This window comes from Hemiscyllium ocellatum, chromosome 44, assembly GCF_020745735.1.
Source record: "Hemiscyllium ocellatum isolate sHemOce1 chromosome 44, sHemOce1.pat.X.cur, whole genome shotgun sequence".
Classification (NCBI taxonomy): domain Eukaryota; kingdom Metazoa; phylum Chordata; class Chondrichthyes; order Orectolobiformes; family Hemiscylliidae; genus Hemiscyllium; species Hemiscyllium ocellatum.
Window position 1 is genome coordinate 21,092,554 of NC_083444.1, and position 26,394 is coordinate 21,118,947.

Here is a 26,394-nt window from a genome sequence, read left to right on the forward strand (position 1 = left end):
AAAAAAAAATTGTGATCACGGTATCCTTGAGTCAAGGAACAGCATTTTGAAAGAGACTAACTTTGTGACCTGTGGCTGTTCCTCATTTCTGGAGGGTCGGTCCTGACTGGATACCTCTTTGTCAGAGTGTCAATACTGAGGGAATGCTACATGGTCAAAAAGTTAATAATAAATGAGGGCCTCTTAGTCAGAGGGTCAATATGGAGAGAGAGCCTAACAGTCAGAGTGTCAATACTGAGGGATTAGCACTTTGTCATCAGGTTAGCTCTGAGGTAGTAACTCATTGTCAGAGGGTCAGTTCTGAGAGAATGCATTAGTAAGGGAAGGTTAATACTGAGCCACTGCCTCATGTTGAAGGACAGGAGTCAGAAGTGGGTCAATGTGGTCAGAATTCGAGCAGTACTGAGGCATTGCAGCCAGTACGGAAGTGTTGAAGCATACCTGACACATGATTGCAATGTCAGCAATCAGGTATGGCAGCAGTGTGAGAGAGTCAGAGTGAGGGAGTGCCTCTTAGTCAATGCTGAGCCACTGCCTCATTGTCCTTGTCCTGGTGCAGTGCAGCTCTGCGAGGAGGGTAATTCTGAGCAAGTGCTGCACTTTCAGAGGCTAACTCCTGAGGGAGAGTAATTCAGTCCTGAGGCAGTGTTCATTTGCTAGAGGGACAATATTGAGACATTGCCTCATTGCAAGGACTGTAAATCGAACGTGTGCCACATATTCATGGTCAGTTCTGAGTATGTGCCCCTATTTGAGAAGGTCAGCCCTGAGGGAGTATATTATTGTCAGCGGGTCAGTACCATAGGAGAGCCTCATGATCAGGGAGTCAATACTGAGTGAGTTGCTGATTGTCGGCAGCTCAGTTCTGAGACAGTACCTCATTGCTGGACGGTGAGTCCGGAGGGAGCTCCTCGTTGTCAGGGACTCAATACTGAGGGAGAGCCTCTAACACAGGTTCAGTACTGAGTTGGTGTCATACATTTCAACAATCAATTCTGAGAATTTGCATCACAGTCAATAAGTCATTTGAGAGGCAATATTTTATGGTCAGAGTTTGCTCAATCATGCTAAAATTTTGACAGTACTGCACCACCACAGTATTGACCCTTCCATCGTGTGGCAGTCCCTAACTTCAGACTATCTCACAATGAAGCACTGTTTCAGTATTGGTCAACTGACAATGATGCATTCTCTCTGAAATGACCGTCCAACAATTGTGCCCTCCCACAGTTATATGTTCTTGGCCATCTAATCATATGGCACTCCTTCAATTGGTATATGGCATCCCTAAATGTGAGGATTGGTGTACAGTTCCACTTGAACAAGATCACCTCTAAATGGCAGAATAAGGTTAGGGCATCAGTAAAGAGAAAAACATGCTGCATGTTGTCAGTAAATGGGAAATTTAGCGCAGAGCTTTAAAATTGCAGAGAATTATTCAGTAGCATTAAATGAAAGAATAGGTACATCAGTAAATTGGATAATTCTTGCCGTGCACATTAACATTGGTGCCCTCCACCAGATATGATCCCAGGGTTGGCGATATTGTTTGGGCGGTGGGGGCATTAGGTGTAAACGTTGATGTTTCTGCTCAAGTCTGTCGGTGTGTTACGCTGTGTCACTTACCCTGCGTTTTCCTTGGGGTTTATTTGGGGTTTCTTTGATCAGAGCACGCTCGGCAGGGATTCACTGTTCCTTTGGAGGAGGCTCCAAACTTTCCTCGGGATCACTGGTGCCCTCGAACTTCATTTTGAAAGACGTCATTTCTGGGATGACGGTGTCACTTCCTGCCTGTTGTTAATTGCCCAGAGGGTCCACATTGCTGTGGGGCTGGGGTCACATGTTGTTTAGACGTGGTAAGCAGGCCATGTTCCTTCTTGAAAGTTAATAAACCGGGCACGGTTTACCAATGATTGTCAGATTTGTATTGGATTCTCATTTCCCCATTTAATGAGGTGGTATTCGATCCGAGGTCCACAGTGAAATAAATCTCCTGAGGGTGATATCCCATCACCAAGTCTCCCTTTATTTCCAGGTGCATGGTAACCAGCTCCTGGTCCAGCTTCCTCAGAGCCAGCTTTCAGATGTGCAGCATCCCTTATAGTATATGGATGGTACAGCTAGAGGAGGGGCAGTACTGGGCTTTGTAATGGCTAACGAGCCTGTCCATGTGACAGATCTTCCAGAGGAAGAACACTCTACATCCCCTGATTACATGGAGCATTGAATGTTGAGGAGTCAACTCATAGAAATTTTACAAAATCACCGGGGAATTGATAGGACAAATGGACAAGGTCTTATCCCTAGGGGTGGGAGAAGTGGCAGATGAAGCTTAATCTGGGTGAGTGTGAGATGTTGGACTTTGGGAGATCACACGTGAAGGAAAAGCATACAGATAATGGCAGTTACCTGAACAGCACTGGTGTACAGAGGGATCTTGGAGTTCAAGTCCATAGCTCCCTGAAATAGGCAGTGCAAGTAAATAGGGTGGCAATGAAGGCGAAAGGCATGCTTGCCTTTATGGGTAGGGGAAATGAGTTCAAGAATCATGATGTCATGTTGCAGCTTGTAAGGTTATGGAACGGCCCCTCTCAGAGTACTGTGTTCAATTCGGATCACCAGAGTATAGGAAGGCTATGGAGGCTTTGGAGAGGGTGTAGAAGAGATTTGACAGGATATTGCCTGGATTAGACGTGGGGAGCTATAACGAGAAGCTACAAAGCGTAGGTCGTTCTTTCTGGAGTGGCGGAGACAGGGGTGAGACTTGATAGAAGTGTCAAAAATTATGAGATGCACAGATAGGATTGAAGGTCAAAATCTTTTTTCCAAAAGTTGAAATGTCGCACACTTGAGGACATGCATTTAAGGTGAGAGATGAGGAATTCAAAGGAGATGTGGGGGCAGGTTTTTACACAGAGAGTGGTAGGAGTCTGGAACACAATACCGGGGGTAGTGGTGGAGGCAGATACGAGAGGGACCTTTGAGGGGCTTTTAGATAAGCACATGAATATGCAAGGAATGTATGAGTGTGGACCTACAGATACACAGGATCTGCTCAGATGAGAAGGAACATGGCGAACACCTGAAAGTGCTCAATGACCCCTTTTTAAGAAGGGGCTACGATGCTCAACTTATAAATCACCATTTCTGACATGCCACAGTGAGAAACTGTAGTGATCTCCTCAGGAGAGAGACACAGGTTGCAACTGATAAGGTACTCTTCGTTGTCCAGTACTCCCCTGGAGTCAATAAACTACACCATGTTTTTCGCAGCTTGAACACATTATCGATGAGGATGAGCACCTCGCCAAGACCTTGCCCATGCCTCCACTTCTAGCCTTTAAACAACCGCCAAATCTTAAGCAGACCATTGTTCACAGCAACCTGGCCAGCCTTTAGGACAAATCAAATAAAACACTGTACAACACTGTCATAGCAACCACTGCAAAACATATCAGAATATCCACATGGATACCATCGTTACCCATAGGCCAACACCCACCATGTTCATGGCAGATACACATGTGACACGGCCAATGTTGTCGACCTCATTCTCTGCAGGCAAGGATGTCCCGAAGCATGCTCCAATGGCGAGAACAAGCAGATGCTACGGAAACAGATGAATGGACGCCATACAGCAATCATTACACAGGGGTGATCCCTCTCAGTCGGGGACCACATCAGCAGTCAAGGGTATTTGGCCTCGGATCTTCGAATGATCATCCACAAAGGTGGATTTTGGGATGCGCAACAATACAGAGTGGCCCAGCAGAGGCTGACAGCTAAATAACTAAGAGTGGGATACACAAAGGGTCAGACCTCACCTTCTGAGCTGAGATATCATCCTTTGTTATAAAACCTTATGTTATCTTGAGAAAGTGACTTAAAAGATGTTCTGAGATATATATATTAATAAACCATAATCTGCAATCCATTCTAAAAGATGAAATTCTTCACAATCCATATTTGTTCAGTGTACCACTGCATGACACTGTAATCTTTTGGTATAAATTCCACGTTTTCCAATCTTATATTCCACAACCACCTGCTGCAGGATCACCGCTCAGAAAGCTAATGTTTCCAAACAAATTTGTTGGGTTATAACACTGCATAGCTTGATTTTTAACTTTGCTCACCCCAGCCCAAACATGGCTCCTCCACACCATGGAGTATGTTGGGCAGTTTTGGTTTCTTTTTATGAGGAATGATGTTCTGAAGATGTAGGAAGTGCATCCAAAGATTACTTGACTGTTTCCTAGGGGTGGCAAGTTTGATTTACGAAGAGAGAATCAATCAGTTCGGATTGTATTCGCTGGAGGTAGATAAATGGCGGGGGGTATCACAAAGAGACTTTGCTGAAAAGTGTTAACAGTTCTGGCAGCATACAGTCAGAGAGGTAGACAGCAGTGAAACAGACCCTTCAGTCAAAGGCGTTGGTGCCAAACGGATTTCCTACATTAATCTTTCATATTGGTCAGCATTAGGCCCATATCCATCTAAACCCTTCCTTTTCATTAACACATCCAGGTGCTTTTTAAATGTTATAGTTTTACCAGCCATCACCACTTCCTCTGACAGCTCATTCCATGCACGCATTTCACTCTGCGTGAACAAAAAATGTCCCTTTGGTCTCTTTTTATCATTCCGTCTCATATTAAACCTATGTTCCTCTCGTTCTGGTTTGCTTACCCTGCAAAAATAACCATGTCTACCTACCATGTCCATGTGCCTAATGATTTCATAAACCTTGATAATGTCATCCCATAGCCCTGGAGACAAATCATAATGTTTCGGGTCAAGTGACTCGACTTCAGATCCCCCTATAGTCCTTTGTTCTGAAATTCCAGTCGAAGACGAGATGTTCCCAATGAATGAGATGTCCAGCACCAGCAGAAACAGTCTCAGGATATTGAAGAGTTACATGAGGAGAAACTTCTCCACACAGAGAGTGGTGAAATATAGAATTTTCTGTCACAGAATGTGGCCATGGCCAGAGCATTGAATGTTCTGAAGAAAGAAATAGATAAAGTTCTGGGGGACAAAATGGTGGAGGGGTATGGAAGAGAGAGGGAGTGGGGTACTGAATTGGATGATTAGCCATGACCATACTGAATGGCCCAGCAGTCACGAAGTCCCTTTGATAGCACATAGTTACAACACAGAAACAACGATAAATGTTGACAAGGAAAGAAGCCTTTCAGCCTGTGTCTGTTCCAACCTGGAAATATCAATCTCACTTTCCAGCTCTTTGTCCTAGCCACATAAGGGATGGCAATTGGATTACATTGGCATGGATCTTTCAAAATGATGTATGCTTTCCTCTGATCGTTTTTTTATCGAGCAGTGAGTCCCCAGAACCTCACCCGTCTCTGGATGTGGAGATGTCTTCTTGTCCCTCCTCATGTACGACTGCCAGTTCATGACAGTTCACACACCTTGCTTCATAAATTCTGTACTGCGGTCAATCCCACAGTCAAACAATAAGGCATCCAAACCTGGACATCTTCCCAACGCCCTCCAACGTCCAGTCAATCATTCAATCCAATAATTCCTCACAGATACAATTCTCAACTCTTGTCAATATCTTCGTTGAACTCCATGAACCTACTGTCTCCTCGCTTAGTGCAATGACTTGAACTCCATGTTACACACTCCTCTGCTATCAGCCTAGTGTTTTATTCAATTATCACGGAAATATCGAATTGGGAACAAGCCATTCAGCCTCTCTAGCCTGTGCCATCTGATGTCAGTTGCTCAAAATCCCCTGTGGCAATTGGTGGAATTTAAATTCAATAATAGCTCTGGAGCATAATGTTCACCATGAAACTGTTGATGATTGTCAGAAATGGAAAACGTCTCCGTATTCACTGATGTCCTTTAGGGAAAGAAATCATCATTCGCATAGAATCTGTCCTAGCTCTGACTCTAGACCCACAGCAATGTGGTTTGCTCTTCTTTGCCTTCTGGGTAACAAATGCTGCCTTGCCTGTATCCTGTGAATGATATAAGGAAATGAGATGCTTTACAATCTGTTTGTTGCTCCTTGATTCATTCACAAAATCTATCACTGTCTCTGAATTGATGGTTCTACCAATCCCCTTTCCCGCATTACCTCACTGTGTGCCACCAAAACCTGAATACTGCTTTCTATTCTTTCAGCAATGTCATTAATATATTGGGTGTGCAGCGTCATTGACAAAAACACGGGCTGTACTATCTGTCCTGGCTTCAGTCCCATCCCATGGGCTGAGACTATGCGAACAAAGCAGAGGCTTCCCAAATTACTCATTCCAAATGGTGCATCCCATCCGCATAAACTGAACTCTGGGACACAACTGCATCTCATGTAATCACTTAATAGTGCCTTTCGTTTTCAGTCAGAATGTATGTCCCAGTCAGGCGCTGGAGGATTGAATGATTGATGCTCGAATGAGGCAGGGACATTACAATTGACCGTGTGTGCCAGAAACAATGTTTTGCCTGTAAGAAGCGGCATCAGAGATATTTAGAGAAGGGGATTTCATTGTCATTAAATTGTTAAACCCGCAAGATTTTACTTCAAGCCCTACATCACACAGACTGCAATCGTGCAAGAAAGAGACTTACTACCTTCTCATGGCAATTAACAAGAGGTAATACGTGGTGACTTAGCCATCGACAGAATCATGGAGTGAAGGATGGAAGAGAGAAGGAAACAAATGAGAGAGAAAAAGCAAAGAGAGAAATGTCGTCAAAGGAAACAAAATGAAAAGAAAGAGAGAAAGAAATGAAGGAAGGAAGGACAGAAGGAAACTATACAACCTTTAAATAGATCATGGCAGATCATTTGCAATATCATTGCATTCAAAGGTATATGCTCCGTGCACCAAGGCGGAACTAGTGTAAATATGTCAATGCAACTTCATTGATCAAAGGCCCTCGTGTTCACACAATGATTATCTGATTGTATGGTCATCGATGTGGTGTGTTAGGTTGACAATGCAAACGTTAAAACTAAGAGCAGGAGTCGACTATCTGGTTTTTCGAGCCTGCTCCAGCATACCATAAGACCAATACTGATCTGTTTGATGACTCAGATCCACTTGCCCACGCTCTCAAAGTTTCCCTTAATTTATTTATTTTTCAAACGAACGTCTAACTTGCTTTAAGAACGCTTACTCAATTAGTGTCAACAACTTCCCTGAGCAAGAAATTCTATAGATTAGCAACCCTGTGGGTGAAGAGGTTCCTTCTCAATTCAGTCCAAAACCTGCTCCATCTAATCTTGAGGATATGCCCTCTTATCCAAACTTCACCTGGTAGTGGAAATATCCCCTCCACTTCTATTGTATCTATTCCCTTCATAATTTTATGATTCCATAAGGTCCCACCATCTGCAATCTTTGACATACTACACATGGTCCCAACTCTAAGTCACCAATGGATTGTAAATAATTGCCGTCGCCACACTGATCACTCAGGCATACCACTCATCACTGATTACCAGCCGGAATAGTACACATTTATCCTCATCCTTTGATTCCTGTTGGTCTACAAATCCACTATCCGTGCGAATACTTTATCCCTAATGCCGGCATCCTTACCTTATGCAGAAGCCTCTTGTGTGGCTACTTGTCAAAGGCCTTTTCGAAATCTAGGTACACCACAATTAATGGGTTCCCACTGTCCACATTGCTCATAGTTTCTCTATTGAATTCCAGAAGATTTACCAAGCAAGGCCTGCACTTCGTGAGCCCATGCTGCATCTGCCCAACAGGACAATTTCTATCAAGCTGCCTTACTATTTCTTCATTGATAATCATCTCATGCATCTTCCCCACAACAGAGAATAAGCGAACCGGTATATAATTCGTCATCCATTGCCTATCGCCCTTTTTAAACATGGTATCACATGTGCTGTTTTTCAATCTCCTGAGACTGCCCCAGATTCCAGCGAATTTAGGAAAATTACCATAAGTGCACCCACTATTTCTCCCGCCATCTCTTTCAGTACCCTGGGAAGCATTCCATCAGGGCCAGGAGACCTGACTGTTCTAAGATCCACCAGCTTGTTTAATACTACAACTTATATAATAATGCTTGTTTCCAGGTCCTCACCTACTCTTTGTCAATTATTGGCCTGTTATTAATGTCATACACTGTGAAGACTGACATACAATACCTACTCAATGCTTGACCATTCATCACATCCCATAATTAAATGCACCTTCTCATCCTCGAAAGGACCAATATTTACTTTAGCCACTCTTTTTCATTTTATATTTCATAGAAACTTACACTATGTATCTTTATATTCTGTGCTAGTTATTCTTTCATGTTCTACCTTACCTTGCCGTTGACATTTAATGATTTCCCAAACGTTTAGTTTCGTGCTGTGTTTGGCCACGTGGTATGTCTTCTCATTCATTTTGTTCGCTTTCCTTATTTCCGTAGGTAACAGTGTCAGATTACACTATTCTTGCAGCCCTTCCTTTTCACTGGAACATACGTTTGCTGAGACCTATGAAACATTGCTCTGGAAGACCTCCACTGTTCGTCAACTGTCTCTTCATAAAATCTTTGATTCCAGTTTACTTTAGCCAAGTCCTCCATCATTCTATTGCACCCCCCGCCCCACCCCCCGTTGTTCAAGCACAGGAGCCTGGTCTTGGATTTAATCTTCACACACTCCATCTTTATTCTAAATTCAACCATAATGTGATCACCCCTTCTTAGAGGTTCCCTAACTATGAGGTCATTAATTATTCATGTTTCATTACACAGGACCAGAATTAGGATAGCTTGCTCCCTCGTTGGTTCCATTACATACTGTTCAAGAAAATTGTCACGGTCACACTAAACTAACTCATCTTCAGAGTTACACTAATTGAGCTAGTTTGACCAATCTATATGTAGATTAAAATCTACATTGCTGTATGATTTTTACAGACAATAGTTATGAAAGGCTTGGTCATCTACCAAAGGTTGAAGTTTTAGTTGTGGGCTGTTCAGTTCCAGTTTGGATGAATTTCTATGCTGCCAGTTTTGTTAATTGTTATGATATGGGTGTCGAGTCCTTCTATAAAAAAAGTAAAAAATACCCAGAAAAGCTCATCTCACGTCATAATCTTTTAAAATGTGAGTGATATCGAACTCATAATGCAGCACTGTCACAGGTAATGCCTCAATTTCAGTGTGTCAGCATTAACTGAGTTACAAATCATTACACGGTCAGTACTGGGGTATTACAGCGCTGTCAGCAGGTCAGGTGTGGGGCAGTGCTATATTGTCATAGTGACAGTAATGAGGCGGTGCTTCTTTGTTAGAGAGTTGATGCTGAGACAGTTTACCATTGTTAAGGATGAGAACTGAGGATGTGTCACATGCTCAAAGCATCAGTCCTGAGGACTGTCATCCTGAAGAAGAGCCTCATACTCAGAGGGGCAAGATTGTGAGAGTGCTGTACTGTCAAGAGATACTATTTGAAGACTGTGCCTCCAAAAGTGTACTGGGGCGTTGCATTTCTACCAGAGAGATAGTATTGAGGGAATGCCTATTAGAAGGCAGTCAGGAGTGAGCATATGTCAATCATTGGATCGTCAGTCCTGAGGTTGTCACTGGGTCAGCTCAGAGGCAATGCCTCAAAGCTAAATGTCACTCCGTCAGTCAGACACTCTGACAGTGCTACAATACTTCAATACTGACCCTCTCATCGCGTGACATTCCCTAAATACCCTCACATTGAAGTACTTCCACAGCGTTGGTCATCTGACAATGCTACGTTCCCTCAATATTAACCACCTGACAACAATGCCCTCCCACAGTTCTAAACATCTGAAATTCCTGACCAGCTAAGCATGTGGCCTATTTCAATTATTACAAAGCACCACGAACTGGGATATTTAGAGCAGGACATCAGTAAATGGCTGAATTGGCGCACAGTGCCACCAAATTAGAGAACTGGAGAAGATCTCCTCTGAATGTTAGAATAAGGCCAGGGCATCAGTAAATGCTCTCCGTCAGAATTAACATTCTAACAAAGAGGCACTGCATCAGAACTGACCCTTAATCTAATGAATCACTCCTTCAGTATGGAACTTCTAACACTGTACTGCCTCAGGGCTGACCATTAACAATGAGGCATCTCTCAGTACTTACCCTCCAAAAATAGCATAATCTGACAGCTCTGTTACGATGACAGTGGCACACTGTCTTTTGGCAGGACTGAGGGGATGCTGTATTTTCAGGGGCCGAGTACTGAAGGAGTGCTGCACTGCCGCAGTATTGACCGTTTAACAATGAGTCAATCACCTCTAGCTGAACCGATGACAACATCGCCTTCCATCAGCACTGACCCTGTCGTCAAAAGCACTCCCTACATTCTGACAGCTGACTTTCTTATATTAAAGGATTGGACACTCTGGAGGCAAGAAACATCTTTCCGCTGATGAGTGAGTGCTGAACCAAAGGACCCAGCTTAAAAATACGGGGTAGACCATTTAGGACAGAGATGACGAGAAACTTCTTCACCCAGAGATTGGTGGCTGTGTGAAACGCTCTGCCCCAGAGGGCAGTGGAGGCCCAGTCTCTGGATTCATTTAAGAAAGTGTTGGAGAGAGCTGTCAAGGATCGTGGAATCAATGGTTATGGAGATACTGCAGGACCAGGATACTAATTAAGGATTGTCAGCCATGATAATATTGAATGATGGTGCAGGCTCGAAGAGCAGAAAGGCCTACTCATGCACCTGTTGTCTATTTTCTATTGTCTTTTGAGGCACCGCCTCAGTATTGATTGTCTCTGACTCATGCACTCCCTCAGAACTGACACTGTGACAAATGCACTGCCTCAGAACCGACCATGTGACAAGGTGGCACTGCCTCAGAACTGACACTGAAAAATTGAAGCATTCCTCAGTACTTACCCTCTGAAAATAATACACTGTGACAGTTCTGTTCCTCTGACAGCATCACAAAGCAAATGCTATATGTTCGGAGACTCAGTACTAAGTGAGTGTTGCACTGCCGGATAATCAGTACACAGGTCATGCTGCACTGCCGGAGAGTCAGTACTGAGGGTTTGCTGTACTGTTGGAAAGTCAGTGCTCAGAGATTGCTGCACTGTTAGTAAGGCACTGATGATAGGATGCTGAACTTTCACAGACTCAATGCTGAGGGAGTGCTGCATTTTCAGTGTCATCACTGACAGAACTCTGAACTGTCCACACCCACGGACTCATATTAAGAGATGGCTGCACTGTCAGTGGGTCAACACAGACAGTGCTCACCCACTGCCAAAGAGGCACTACTTCAAACTGACCTTCTAGAAAATAGACATTCCCTCAGTACAGATCTTCTGACATTGTGCATTACCTCAATACTGATGCTGGAAACATGCAGAACTCTCTCAGTTCAGACTCAACTGAAACGAGGCACTGGCTCAAATAGATTCACTGAAAACGCTGACCGCACTCAGTACTGACTCCCTGACAGAGATGCCATGCCTCAGCACTCACCTCTGCTCATGAGGTACAATCTCAATTCAGAACCCATTACCACAATTCATTACTTCGGTATTGATCATCTGACAATAAGGCCCTCCCCATCACAGCACTGTCATGTTGAGAATGAGGCCCTCCCTCAGAAATGACTCTCTAACAAAAAGGGAGACCCTCAGCACTGACCCTCTGATAGACTTGCAGTTCCCCAGTACTGACCAGCATTTCATGAGGCACACCCTCAATTCTGACTCACTTACAATGATGCAATCCCTCAAGACTGTAACACTAACAACAAGACCCCTACTTAGAACTGATAAACTGACAGTGTTGCAATTTCTCAGTCTTTACTTCTCTAATCACACAGCACTCTCTCAAATCTAATCCCATTATGTTGAGGTAAAGCCTCAGAACATAATTTCTGAAGATTTGGCATACTCTCCGAACTGAATCTCTAATAATGACGTACCTTCTCAATATTGACTCTCTATATCATAATGCACTCCCTCAGCACTGACCCTCTGGCAGTGCAGCACAGCATTAGTACTGGCCTCCTGACAGAGCTGCACTACCTCAGGACTGGGATTCTAAATGGGAGACACACTCTCAATTTTGACTGTCTCACAAGGAGGCACTGATTAATTTTTAACCATCTGGCAAAGAAAGCACTTCATCTGAACTAACCCTTCGACAACCAGGAACTCCCTCTGTACTGAACCTGTGACGCAGCTATGGGAATTCCTCAGTACTGTCACTATAAGCATGGGGCATTTCCTCAGTACTGACCACCTTACAATGAGGTACTCCTTCAGTACTGACAATTAGTCCATCCCTCAGACATGATCACCTGCAAATTCTCGATACCGACCAACAGTGGTTAGCATTGCTGCCTCACAGCTGCAGGAACCCATGTTAAACTTCTGCCTCAGGTCACTGTCAGTGTGGAATTTGAACATTCTCCCCATATCTGCAGGGGTTCCCTTTGGGTTTCCTCCCACAATCTAAAGATGTGAAGGTTGGTGAAATGGCCTCATAAATTGCCATAGGTGTTCAAGGATGTGCCGGTCAGGTACATTAGTTCGGGGTAAAAGTAGAGTATTTGGGTAGAGTAAGAGTTCTGGATGGGTCACTCTTCATATTGTCGGTGTGGACTTTGTTGAGCCTAATGGCCTGTTTCCACAGTGGAGAGTCTAAAAAGACAATGCGCATCTTAATATGGTCAGATTTGATCGAGTGCCATATTGTCAAAAGGCATTCCTGATGCAACACACATTTATCAGTTTTGTTTGCGTTGATCCTCTGACCCTGTTATTTTGTAGCCCTATCGCAGTTTTGTCTCTACAATTATGAACCCATTCTTCTGTGTTGTCCCTCTGACTATGAGGAACTGACCTCCCTCGTAGTGCATTACTGCCAATCGACTGACCCAGCTTAGAGGCTTGGAAGGCCGAATGGCCTGTTCCAGTTCTGTCAGACGATTCCCTCTTTGTTCACTTTGAGGTTGAGCCTCACAATTAGGTGGTCAGTACCAGGATATTGTATCTCCATCAGAGGGTCAGTGCTGAAGGACTGCCTCATTCTCAGAAAGTCAATTGTGAGGGAAAGCCTCATGATCAGAGGGTCTGCCTTATTGTCAGAAATTCATTGCTCAGAGTTTGCCACTTTGTCAGAGGATTCGTTCTGACACAATACCTCAATGTGATGCAGTCAGAATTGAAGGAGAGCTGCATGATTAGAAGCTGAGGACTGAGACATCGTTTGGAGTCCGGCGGCGGCCGTCCTTTTGGACTTGATGCTCCGATGCACATTTTCTTCATCACTTTCTCCTCTCTGTCTGTGAGGATTTCTCGTTCTGATCCATATTATTCTGTCTCGTGACACCGGGAGGCGGCACATTTTTGGATTTGTTTTCACTTCTGAAAGGGTTATTTCCCTTTAATGGGGAGTTTTTCCCCTGAAGCAGCTGCTAACGGTCACTTGGAGCACGAGTCGGCCGTTAACCGCCATCTCCCGAGCGCGAGGTTTGAGTGGGTGGGGCCTGGAGCTAAATTGGCGGCGGCCGTCAACCAGAAAGGAGCAGTGTCAGCGAAAGAGCGGACTGTGTCAACAAAGTGCCGTTCCTCAAAATAATGATGGTATTAATGCAGAGTGTCTGGAGGGCCGGCTGTCTGAACAAAGTGACATTTGTAACACTGTTAGTTGTTGGGGGTGGAGGGGGAGAGAAGAGATTCTGATAGAGTCAATCCCATTTTGCAACATTGGAATTATAATAAAAACCAGCTTCAATCTTGCCTCCATCTTCCTGATCCGGGATGTACTGCCAGGGCTAACGATGTGGAGGTGCTGATCATAGGGATGCACTCTGAGGGTTAGTGATGTGAAGGTGCTGATCATAGCGATGCACTGAAAGTGTTAATGATGTGGAGGAGCTGATCATACGGTTGCACTGTTATTGTTAGTGATGTAGAAGAGCTGATCATAGGGACACACTGTCAGAATGAGTGAATTGGAAGTGCTGATGATAGAGATGCACTGTCAGGGATAGTGATGTGGAGGTGCTGATCATAGGGACGTACTGTCAGTGTTAGTGATATGGAAGGTCTGATCATAAGGATGCACTGTCAGTATGAGTGATTTTGGAGGTGTTTATCATAGGGATGCATTGACAGGGTTAGTGATGCGGAGATGCTGATCATAAGAATGCACTGTCAGTGTGAGTGATGTGGAAGTAATGAGCATAGTGATGCACTGTCAGGGTTAGTGATATGGAAGTGCTAATCATAGGGATTCACTGTCAGGGTAGTGATGTGGAGGTGCTCATAAAAGGAATGAACTGCCAGGTTTAGTGATGTGGAGGTGCTGATCAAAGGGATGCACTGTCAGGGTTTGTAATGTGGAGGAGCTGATCATAGGGATTCACTGTCAGGGTTAGTGATGTGGAGATGCTGATTATAGAGACGCATTATCAGGGTTAGTGATGTGGAGGAGCTGATCATTGGGATTCCCTGTCAGGGTTAGTGAAGTGGAGGTGCTGATTATATGGATGCACTATCAGAGTTAGTGATGAGGTGGAGCTGATCATAGGGTTGCACTGTCTGGTGTAGAGATGTGGAGATGCTGATCATAGGGTGCACTATCAGGATGAGGGATGTGGAGTTGCTGATCATAGGGATGCACTGTCATGGTAATGTGGAGGTGATGAGCATAGCAATGCACTCTCAGGGTTAGCGATATTGAAGCGCTGATCATAGGGATGCACTGTCATGGGGGTTAATGATGTGGAAGTGTTCATAACAGGGATGCACTGTCAGGGTTAGTGATGTGGAGTTTCTGGTCATAGAGATGTACTGCCAGGGTTAATTATATGGAGGTGATGGTCATAGAGATTTACAGTCAGGTTTAATGATGTGGAGATGATGATCATCGTGTTATACTCTCACAGTTAATGACGAAAAGGTGATGGTTATCGGGTTTTACTGTCAGGTTTAATGATGTGAATATTCTGATCATAGTGATGACCTGTCAGCGTTAATGAAGTGGAGGTGCTGATCATAAAGATGCACTGTTAGGGTTAGTGACGTGGAGGTGCTGACCATAGGGCTACACTGGCATGATTAGTGATGTGGAGGTGTTGATCATGGATATGCACAGACAGTGTTAGAGTTATAAAGGTGCTGATCATAGGGATGCACTGTCAGGGTTTGTGATGTGGAGGTGCTGATCATAGTGTGGTTCTGTCATGGTTAGTGATGTGGATGTGCTTATCGCAGGGATACACTGTGAGGTTTAATGATATGGCGGTGCTGATCATAGGAATGCTCTGTCAGGGATAGTGATGTGGAGGTGAAGATCGTAGGGGTGCCCTGTCAGGATGAGTGATGTGAAGATGCTGATCATAGGGATGCACAGACAGTGTTAATGTTGTGGCGGAACTAATCATAGGGATGCACTGTCAGGCTTGGTGATGTGGGGTTGCTGATCATAGGGATGCACTGTCAGGGTTAGTGATGTGGAGATCCTGATCATAAGGATACACTATCAGTACCAGTGATGAGGAGGTGGTGATCATAGGGGTGCACTGTCTGGATAAGTGATGTGGAATTGCTGATCATAATTATGCACTGTCAGAGTTAGTGATGTGGAGGTGCTGAACAGAGGGATGCAATGTCAGGGTTAGTCATGAGGAGGTGCGGATCAGAAGGATGCACTGTCAGTACGAGTGGTGTGGAGGCGCTGATCAGAGGGATGCTTTGACGGTACGAGTGATGTGGAGGTGCTGAACAGAGGGATGCAATGTCAGGATTGGTGATGTGGAGGTTGTGGACGTGCTGATCATAGAAATACAATATCAGTGTTAGTCATGTGGAGGTGCTGATCAGAAGGATGCACTGTCAGGACAGTTGGTGTGATGGTGATGATCATCGGGTTGTACTGTCAGCGTTAATGTTGTGGAGGTGCTACTCATCGGCATGTACTCTCCTGGCTACTGATGTGGAAGTGATGATCATCGTGTTGTACTCTCAAGGTCAATGATGTGGAGGTGTTGTTCATAGAGATGTACTGTCAGGGTTAATGATGTGGAGGTGGTGGTCGGCGAGATGTTTTGTTAGGGCTAATGAGGTGATGGTGGTAGTCATAGAAATGTACTGCCATGGTTCATGATGTGGATGTGCTGTTCATTGTGATATACTGTCATGACAAGTGATGTGGAGGTGCTGATCATTGGGTGCACCGTCAGGGTTAGTGTTGTGGAATTGCTGAACATAGGGATGAACTGTCAGGATTTTTGATCTGCATCTTCTGCTCAGGGAGATGTTCTGTCAGGGTGGAGGAGCTGGACATAGGGATGAACTGTCAAGGTTAATGAAGTGGAGGTGCTGATCCTTGGAATGTACTGTCATGATAAATGATGCGGAAATGCTGATCATCGGGATGCACTGTCATGGTTAATGATGTGAAGTTGCTGTTCATTGGGATGTACTGTCATAACGAATGATGTGGTAATGCTGATCCTCGGGATGCACGTTGGGGTGGTGATGTGTAGGTACTGATTCAAGGGTGCACTATCAGTGTTAGTGATGTGGAGTTGCTGATCATTGGGATGGACCATCAGGATTAGTGATGTGGTGGAACTGATCATAGGGATGCACTGCCGTGGTCAGTGATGTGGAATTGCTTATCCTAGGGTGTACTGTCAGGGTTAGTGATGTGGTGTGCTGATCACAGAGATGTACTGTCAGGGTTAGTTATGTGGAGGTGCTGACCACAGTGATGCATTGTCAGGGTGAGTGAAGTGGAGGTGCTGAACAGAGGGATTCAAAGTCAAGGCTAGTCATGAGGAGCTGCTGATCAGAAGGATGCACTGTCAGTACGAGTAGTGTGGAGGCACTGATCAGAGGGATGCACTGTCTGGATAAGCGATGTGGAAGGGCTGATCATAGTTATGCACTGTCAGGGTTAGTGATGTGGAGGTGCTGAACAGAGGGATGTAATGTCAGGATAGGTGATGTGGAGGTGCTGATCATAGAAATACAATGTCAGGGTTGGTCATGTGGAGGTGCTGATCAGAAGGATGCACTGTCAGGATGGTTGATGTGATGGTGATGATCATAGGGTTGTACTGTCATCGTTAATGTTGTGGAGGTCCTGATAATCGTGATGTACTCTCCTGACTACTGATGTGGAGGAGATGATCATCGTGTTGTACTCTCAGGGTTAATGATGTGGAGGTGCTGGTCAAAGAGATGTACTGTCAGGGTTAATGACGTGGAGATGGTGTTCGGCGAGATGTTGTAATAGGGCTAATGAGGTGGTGGTGCTAGTCATAGAGATGTACTGTCATTGTTAATGATGTGGATGTGCTGTTCATAGTGAAGTACTGTCATGACGAGTGATGTGGAGGTTCTGATCATCGGGGTGCACCGTCAGGGTTAGTGTTGTGGTATTGCTGAACATAGGGATGAACTGTCAGGGTTTTTGATCTGGACCTTCTGCTCAGAGAGATGTTCTGTCAGGGTTCATGATGTGGAGGAGCTGGTCATAGGGATGAACTATCAAGGTTAATGAAGTAGAGGTGCTGATCATAGTGTTGCACTGTCAGGGTTAGTGGTGTGGAGGTGAGGAGCATGGAGGTGCACTGTCAGGGTGAGTGATGTGGAGGTGCAGGCCATTGGTATGTACTGTCAGGATTACTGACGTGGAGGTGCTGATCATAATGTTATATTGACAGGGTTCATGATGTGCTGGTTCTGGTCATAGTGCTGTACTGTCAGGGTGAATTATGTGGAGATGATGGTTATAGAGATTTGCTGTCAGGTATAATGATGTGAGGTGGTGGTCGGCAAGATGCTCTGTTAGGGCTGATGAGGTGGTGGTGCTTGTAAATGAGTTGTACTGTCATGGTTAATGATGTGAAGGTGCTGTTCATTGGGATGTACTGTCATGACGAATGATGTGGAAATGCTGATCATCGGGATGCAGGTCAGGGGTAGAGATGTGGAGGTGCTGACCATAGGGATGCTCTGTCAGGACAAGTGATGTGGAGTTGCTGATCATACGGATGGACTGTAATGATTAGTGATGTGGCGGAGCTGATCATGGGGATGCACTGTCGTGGTCAGTGATGTGGAGGTGCTGATCCTAGGGTGCATTTCAGGATTAGTGATGTGGAGATGTTGATCGTAGGATGCACTGTCAGGGTTGGTGATGTGGTATGCTGATCACAGGGATGCACTGCCAGGGTTAGTGATTCGGAGGTGTTTATAACAGGGATGAACTTTAAGGGTTAGTTATGCGGAGGTGCTGATCACAGTGATGCATTGTCAGGTTGAGTGAAGTGGAGGTACTGATCCTAGGGATGCACTGTCAGGGGTGGTGATGTGGAGGTGCTGATCAGAGGGATACACTGTCAGGACGATTGATCATATGTATGCACTGTCAGGGTTAGTGATGTGGACGCGCTAATCATAGGGATGCACTGTCAGAGTTACCGATATGGAGGTGCTGATCATCGGAATGCACCGTCAGGTTTCGGGATTTGGATGTGCTGATAATAGGGATGCACTGTCATGTTTCGAGATTTGGAGGTGCTGATCATCGGAATGCACTCTCAGAGTTAGTGATGTGGAGGTGCTGAGCATTCCGATGTTCTGTCAGGGTTCGTGATGTGCAGGTCATGATGGTAGGGATGTACTTGCATCGTTAATGAGGTCGAGGTGCAAAGCATTGGGATGTACTGTCAAGTTACTGACGTGGAGGTGCTGGTCATAAGGTTGTATTGTCAAGGTTCGTGATGTGTAGGTGATGATCATGGGCATGTACTGTCAGGGTGAATTATGAGGAGGTGATGATCATAGAGATGTACTGTCAAGTTTAATGATGTGGCGTTGCTACGCCCAGAGATGTCTTGTCTGTGTTAATGTTGTGAAGATGATGATCATAGAGATGTGCTGTCAGTCTGAATGATGTTGAGATGATGATCATAGACATGTACTGTCAGGGTAACTGATGTCCAGGTGCTGGTCAGAGATACATTGTTCAGGTTAATGATGTGGGTGCTGGTCTCGACATGAACTGTCAGGGATAATGATGTCGCGGTGCTGGTCATAGATATTTACTGTCAGGGTTAATGATGTGGAGATGATAATCATAGAAATGTACTGTCACGGTTAATGATGTGGAGGTACTGGCCATAGACTCGGACATGTTCTGTCAGGGTTTATGATGTACGTGTAGGTGCTGATCATGGAGATGTGCTGTCAGGATTAATGGTGTTTAGGTGCTCTGTCATAGAGATGTTCAGTCATGGTTAATGACGCCGAGGTGCTTATTATAGAGATGTCCTGTCAGGGCTAATGATGTGTCGGTGCTCTGTCATTGAGATGCGCTGTATGGAGCACATACAGTTAATGGTATGGAGGTGCTATTCACAGAGTCATAGAGATGTACAGCCAGGGTTAATAATGTGGAGGTGCTGTTCATAGTGATGTACTCTCAGGGTTAATGATGTGGAGGTGATTATCATAGGGATGTACTGTGAGAGTTAATGATGTTGTGGTGGCTATCATGGATTCATAGAGATGCACTGTCTGGATTAATGATGTGGATGTGCTTATCATAGGTTTGAACTGTCAGAGTTAATGAACTGGAGGTGCTGGTCATAGTGATGTAATGTCAGGGCTGCTGATGTGGAAGTGCTAAAGATAAGGATGTACTGTCACGTGGAGGTGTTTATCATAGATTGGTACTGTCAAGGTTACGGTGGTGGAGGAGCTGATTATAGTGTTGTATTGACAGGGATAATGATGTGCATGTGCTGTTCACATAGATGTACTGTCTCGATTAATGATGTGGATTTGAAGGTCAGAGGAAATGATGTGGAGGTGCTGATCATAGGGATATACTGTCTGGGTGAATACTGTGGAGTTGAAGATCATAGGAAATGATGTGGAGGTGCTGATCCAAGGAACGAACTGTCATGGTGAATGATTTGGAGGTGCTGATCACAGGGATGTACAGATAGAGTTAATGATGTGAAGGTGCTGATCATAGAGATGCACTCTGAGGGAAAACGATGTGGAGGTGCAGGTCATAGGGATGTACTGCCAGGGTTAATGATGTGGAGGTGATGATCATAGGGATGTATTGTGAGGGTTAATGATGTGGAGGTGACGATCATGGATTCATAGAGATACACTGTCAGGGCTACTGATGTGGAGCTGCTGATCATAGGGATGAACTGTCAAAGTTAATGTTCTGGAGGTGTTGGTCAAGGAGAGGAACTGACAGGGTTAATGATGTGGAGGTGCTGGTGATAGGGATGTACTATCATGGCTGCTGATGTGGAAGTGGAAAAGATAAAGATGGACTGTCAGGGCTACTGATATGGATGTGCTGATCATGTATTCATAGACATGTACTGTCATGGCTAATGATTTGGAGGTGCTGATCATAGGGATGCACTGACATGGTTAATGCTGTGGACGTTCTGGTCATCAGGATGTACTATCAGGGTGAATGATGTGGATCTGCTGATCATAGGAGGTATTGGTAAGGTTAATAATGTGGAGGTGATGGTCATAGTTTTATACTCTCAGAGTTAATGATGTGAAGGTGCTGATCTTAGTGATGTGCAGTCAGGGCAAATGACATGGAGGTGCTGAACATAGGGATGTAATGTCAGTGTTAATAATGTGGAGGAGCTGATCCTAGGGTTGTACTTTCAGGGTTAAGGCTGTGGAGTTGCTGATCATAGGGAAGTACTGTCAGGGTTAATGATGTGGAGTTATGTACTGTCAAGTTTAATCATGTGGAGTTGCTAGTCATAGAGATGTGCTGGTCATAAAGATGATTTGTCAGGGTTTATGATATGGCGGAGCTGGTCATTGTGATGTTTTGTAAGGGCTAATGATGTGGAGTGCTGATCATCGATTCATCGAGATGTACTGTCAGGGTGAATGATGTGAATGTGCTGGTCATAACTTTATAGAGATGTACTGTAAGTGTTAATGATGTGGTGATGCTGGTCATAGTCATGTACAGTCAGGTGTATTGATGCGGAGGTGCTGATCATAGTGATGTACAGTCATGGTTAATGATGTGGAGATGATGATCATCGAGATGTACTGTCAGCGTTAATGATGAGGTGGTTCTGGTCATAGAAATGTGCTATCAGGTTTAATGATGTGGATCTGCTGGTCATAGATATATAATGTCTGGGTTAATGATGATGAGGTTCTGGTCATAGAGATGCGCTGTCAGAGTTAATGTTGTGGAGGTGCTGGTTATAGAGATTTACTGTCCAGGTCATGATGTGGAGGTGCTCTATCAGCGACATGTATTCTCAGATTAGATGATGCGGTGGTGCTGTTTAGAGAGATGTGCTGTCCAGTTAAATGATGTGACGCTATTGGTCATATCGTGGTAGAGGTTCGCTGTCAGGGTAAGTAACGTGGAGGTATTGGTATGAGAATCATGAAGATGTATTGTCACGATTAATGGTGCGGTGGTCCTGGTCATAGAAATATACTGTCATGGTTAATGGTGTGGATGTGTTGGTCATAGCGATGTACTGTCATGGTTAATGGTGTGGAGATACTGGTCATAGAGATGTACTGTCAGTATTAATGATGTGAAGGTGCTGGTCATAGCCTCAGATTAGATTAGATTAGATTACTTACAGTGTGGAAACAGGCCCTTCGGCCCAACAAGTCCACACCGACCCGCCGAAGCGCAACCCACCCATACCCCTACATTTACCCCTTACCTAACACTACGGGCAATTTAACATGGCCAATTCACCTGACCTGCACATCTTTGGACTGTGGGAGGAAACCGGAGCACCCGGAGGAAACCCACGCAGACACGGGGAGAACGTGCAAACTCCACACAGTCAGTCGCCTTGAGGCAGGAATTGAACCTGGGTCTCTGGCGCTGTGAGGCAGCAGTGCTAACGACTGTGCCACCGTGCCGCCCACAATATATATACAGATATATACTGTCATAATTAATGATGCGGAGATGCTGTTCATAGAAAGGTACTGTCAGGATTAATGATGCGGAACTGCTGATTATAGACATTTACTGTCAATGTTAACGATGTGGAGATGCTGTTCTTAGAGATATACTGTTAGGATTAATGATGCAGAGGTGCGGGTCATCGAGATACGCTGTCAACGTTATCGATGTGGAGGTGCGGTTCTTAGAGATGTACTGTTAGGGTTAATGATGCGGAAGTGCGGGTCATCGTTGGACTGACAGGATTAATGATGTGGATTTGCTCTGTCGTAGCTAATGATGTAGTGGTGCTGATCATAGAGATGTACTATTAGGATAAATGATGTGGAGCTCCTGATCAGAGAGATGTAGTGTTACGATAAATGATGTGGAGGTGCTGGTCATGGAGTTGTACAGTCAGGATTAATGATGTGGTGGCGTTGATCATAGGGATGTGCTTTCAGTGTTAGTGATGTGGAGATGCTGATTAAAAGGATGTACTGTCAGAGTACTTGATGTGGAGGTGCTGATCATAGAAGTGTACAGTCAGGGCTTATGCTGTGAAAGTGCTGATCATAGGGAAGTACTGTCACGGTTAATGATTTGAAGGTGCTGTTCATACGAATATTCTGTCTGGGTTAATGATGTGGAGGTGCTGATCATCAAGATGTACAGTCAGGTAATAATGTAGAGGTGCTTATTATGCTGATGTACAGTCAGGTTTAATGATGTGGAGATGATTACGGGATGTACTCTCAGGGTCAGTGATGTTCGGGTGCTCATCATGGAGTTGTACAGTCAGGGTTAATGATACGCAGGTGCTGATAATCAAAATGTACAGGCAGGTAATGACGTAGCGGTGCTCATTATGCTGATGTGCAGTCAGGTTTAATGATGTGGAGATGATAATCATAGAAAAGTACAATCAGGACTATGATTTGAAGGTGCTGATCATAGAGAAGTACTGTCTTAAATCAGGCAGGGGCCTGGGTAATTGGAGAGGGTTAGAGACAGAGTCCAGACTTTTCGACCAGCGTGTGAATGATGGGCCCAACAGGCGAATTCCAGCGCTGTAAACACTCAACAGTACGATGACTCCCGACATGCAGCATTCATCACATTTTGCATTTTGTTTTTATTATTATTGACGTTATTATTGACTTTATCCAGAAAGAGATGCATGGAGAATCGTTGCACATGCAGTCAGATCAGTGTATTGTTGGTTGAGGTGCATTGCCTCCAGCAACAACATGTGAAAGCGGGTTGACGTCCTGCCCCTTACAGACACAATTGTAACATGTTACTTCCTCATGAATTTCACTTGGTTTAAAATGTTTTACTTTTAATATATTTTAATTAGAGTACATTAAGGCCCTTAGCATACATTCGACACAGCAGTATCGTGTTTCTCTTTAAATAGACAGAAAATGAACGTATCGGATTGGAGACCATATCCTCTCACAGAAAGAATAAAAGGTAGACAGCATTCCCTCTGAAAAATAAATAGCCCTTGCTGAGAAAACTGACAAGGTAAACGGAATCTATAGAAAGAAGGGAAAGGTGTGTTCAGCTGCTGGCAGGAGAAAGTTTAACCCATGTGGTATGGAAGGGGGGTGTGGGGTATAGAGGGTTTTAGGAGAACAGAATAAAGTTAGGGAAATAATAATTTCTTAATAATTGGAATGGGGGTGGTTCTGAACAATGAATTAGATCGTGTGTAAGAGTGTGGAAGCTGAAGATGTTTAATAACAAACGGTTTCATCGAACAAAATGATTGGGAATTGGTTCAGGCGAATTCTAACTGTTCAGGAAATTGGAGAAGGAGCAGACTGCACAGCCTGTTCCATCTGTTCGACCAGTCAACCCAATCAGAGCTGATTTCAGTTTTCAAAACCGTTGTCCTGTCCACTCCCCATTTGCCACGATTCCCCGAGACACCAGCAATCCGTCTATTGCAATCTGATATTTATTCAGTGATGGCGCTTCCACAGTCCCCTGGGATTGAGAATATTAAAGATTCAGAGGCCTGAGAGTGAAGTGCTGTCTCCTCATATTTGTCATAAATCATCTGCTCTTTATTCTGAGACCGTATTCTTTTTGTTTAAGATTCCCAGGCTTTTTGGAATAAGTTCTGATCATTCAAGCACCTGCTTCTTCAGAATTTGGTACATTCCAATGTAACTGCCTTTCAACTTGCTAAACTATAGACCCAATTTATTCCAATACTCAGCATTGGAGCATTCTGTCTGCCAAATAGTTAATCTTATCTTTTATGAAGCATTAATGTGCATGAGCCATTGCTGGCTGTAACACAGTTGCTCTGCTGAGGATCAGGTGAGTTTGGTCGGCTAAATCCACAATGATGATAGGGAACGAGTTTCAGGATTTTTCACCTAATGTCACTTGTAGCTCGAGATGTTTTTCCAAGCCAGGGTGGCAAGTGGTAGTGTTCCCTTTTATCTGTTCTGCTTGGCACTTCAGATGATCATGTCGTGGGTCTGGAAGTTGCTCTGTGAGGAAACTTGGTGAATTTCTGCAGTGCATCTTGTCTATGGTACACACAGCTGCCACTGAGTGTTGGTGTGGAGGCAGGGAATGTTGAGAGTTGTGATTCTGAGAAATTGGCACAGCAAGTTTATTCTACTTAAACATGGAGAGCACAACTGTTTGGTTATACAAGTCTGTTAATTGTGCAAATGTCCATGAGATTTTAAACTGGTTCACATCTTACCTGACAATTAGCTGTGGGACATCACGTGACTGTTTCGAAATTTCTTCTCAAAAATCTGGGAATGAGCTGATTGACAAAGATTGTGTTATAGATGGTTAAACTCAGTGCAGTGTAAGTTGCAGCACACAGACCATGTATGGGAATCTTTACGTATGCATCTCTCTGGATATGTGTGTGTTTGTATATTCATGTGTGTTTCTGGCTCTGCGTCTGTGTTTCTGATCTTTCTAACAATCTCTGTCTGACTATCTGTGTGCACGGGTGTGTGTGTGTGTGTTAGTTTGTCTCAGTGCGTGCATTCACGTGCGTCTCTATCTTAGTGTGTCAATTCGGTCCTGTGTCTCTGTGCAGTGGGCTTGCAGTTGCTTCAGGCACTGTATCCATTAAATAGGGTCATTCAACAATCTGTCTGTCTTCAGTCTATTCTTCGTATACTTATGTTGACATGCCCTCTGCCTGCAATGGGACAGTTTGTCCTGGAAGGAAATTTAAATGAATGAATGAAATAACTCTGATGAATCAGTGTCTCTGTCTTTTTCTGTGCCTGTGTCTGTACCTCACGTTTAAAGTAATGCAATGCCACCCTCTGTTGTGCGCCTCATGGCACTGCACAAGAGGAAAGTTTCTTTTGAAGGACAATGTGCTCCTGATATTCTATTATTTCTGACAGTGTCACACTGAGTGACACAAAGGCGCAAGGGTCTGGGTAGTGACGTCACCCCAAAATGACCGGCCCATTAGGGAATGACGGAGAAGGAGGATGTGGGATGAGGCAAGAGGTGAAACTGGACAGGCTGTGCAGTGTTTCAGAGTGGCTCCCTCTGGAGGTCAGGAGGAGGAATCAGCAGCCACTCTCTGAATGAATGAATCACGATTTTTGAACATAAATGTCGCACTGGATCATGTATTCTCTTTTCATCATTCTGGAATAAGGCAACAGGCACCTCCTGAAATAGCAAAATTAACTAATTACTTCAATGCTACATGACAGGAAATGACTAAGTTTTAGGAACCACTGAAGGATGAAAACATTTAACATTAATATACACTCCATCCAGGGATGTGCAGACTGAGTGGCTTGGCCATGGTAAATGCAGGGTTTCAGGATTCCTTCACAGGAATTGTTCTGTTTAAACAGCTAAATGCTGCTTACACTGAAAACCAAAATAATAGCTAAGCATTTCGAAAAGCTTATTTGGATAGAGGTTATGCGAGTATTGAAACATCATGTCCACAAAAGCTCAAAATATATTTCAAAACCAGGAGCTTCGAAATGGCCAGCGCCTAGTTATAGGAAGGATGTAATAATCTGAGATGGTCTAGAAGAAATTTATCAGGATGTTACCAGAAATGGAAGACTTGTGTTATGAATAGATTAGATTCCCCACAATGTGAAATCAGGCCTTTTAGCACAACAAGTCCACACTGATCCTCCGAAGAGTAACCCACCCACACCCATTTCTCTCTGACTGATGCACCTAACACTATGTGCAATTTAGCATGGCCAATCCACCTGATCTGCACATCTTTGGACTGTGGAAGGAAACTGGAGGACCCAGAGGAACCCGACGCAGACACAAGAAGATTGTAAAAACTCCATACAGACAGTAACCAGAGGCTGGAATCGAACTTGCCTCCCTGGTGCTGTGAGGCTGTGTTGATAACCACTGAGCCACCCCAAATAGAGATTTAA